At 49.2% G+C, this 917-nt stretch overlaps 1 protein-coding gene across 2 annotated transcripts in view; it reads left to right on the top strand.

Annotated features, from left to right (window-relative positions):
• Window positions 1-521: 521 nt before the first annotated feature.
• Window positions 522-917, top strand: part of nras (NRAS proto-oncogene, GTPase) — a 63,631-nt gene continuing 63,235 nt past the window's right edge. Inside the window, exon 1 of one of the 2 annotated variants that reach the window (XM_048611990.1) lies at window positions 522-622. The gene's annotated coding sequence lies outside the window, so the exon portion shown is untranslated. The other variant, XM_048611989.1, reaches the window with a different exon arrangement.

The following is a 917-nucleotide window of genomic DNA, read 5'->3' as shown; positions in this document are numbered from 1 at the left end:
GTGAATTGTCCCCACTGCAGAGGGCACTGTATGCCCCAGGGGGAATGGAAAGGCAACACATAATTTTTATACATATATATAGAACATATAATAATGGGTTCCTGTGGCTGATTATGAGGCAAAAATTGAATTGAAGGCTTTGGATAAGAATCAAAACAAATACCTGGGAGAAAGTTGGCACATAGTTTAGGTAGTGTCAGAAACTCTACTGGTTAATATTCTGAGATTAACGTACCTTTTCAGAATCGGTCACCTTGGGATAAAGTAATTTTATTCTTGTTGGGATATTTCTGGTATTTCAGACAGTGTTAGAATCCTAATCACAGACTGAGAAGAAGCTGGTAAATGAATGTGGACTCTTATAATTATTGATCTGCTGCAAGAGGATGTGTATTCTGTACTACATAACTTGATAAAGATTGGCCTGTTACAGCTCCTGCCGCTATTTCACTCTGACGCTGCTCTGCTCACTCACTGCCTGCTTTTATATGGGCTATTTATAACTCCAAATATAGGATGACGTCACCACGCAACCCTCCACGCAGAAAGACTACAGGTCCCAGACGCCACTGCGAGTAAGGCGCTTGCGTACATCGAACGTCCTAAAGTCCCACAATCCGAGGTACATTTTTTCCCTGTAACACAACAGTTCCCACGTTTGAGGGAGGTGGCGAAGTCAATATTTGGACGGAGCGGTGGGATCCGGGTGGAGATTGCGGACAGCGTAGTGCTGCGGGCTGGCGGCGGAGAGTATTGGCGGCGGGGTCCTCCAGGCCCGGCTTTCCTTCGCACGGAAAGTTGGGCTGGAAGCGCGAGCGCGGCGGTTAGCGAGGGGGTGGAGTGCGCATGTGCAGAGCGCCGCCCACAGCTGGAGCCCGAGCCCGGCAGCGGGGGCTGGAGAGACAGCGGAGGGTGAG

Source organism: Rhincodon typus, chromosome 25 (genome assembly GCF_021869965.1).
Source record: "Rhincodon typus isolate 14 chromosome 25, sRhiTyp1.1, whole genome shotgun sequence".
In the NCBI taxonomy this organism is placed as follows: Eukaryota; Metazoa; Chordata; class Chondrichthyes; order Orectolobiformes; family Rhincodontidae; genus Rhincodon; species Rhincodon typus.
Note: the sequence above shows the minus strand (reverse complement) of the source record. Positions and strands in the feature narration are given on the sequence as shown.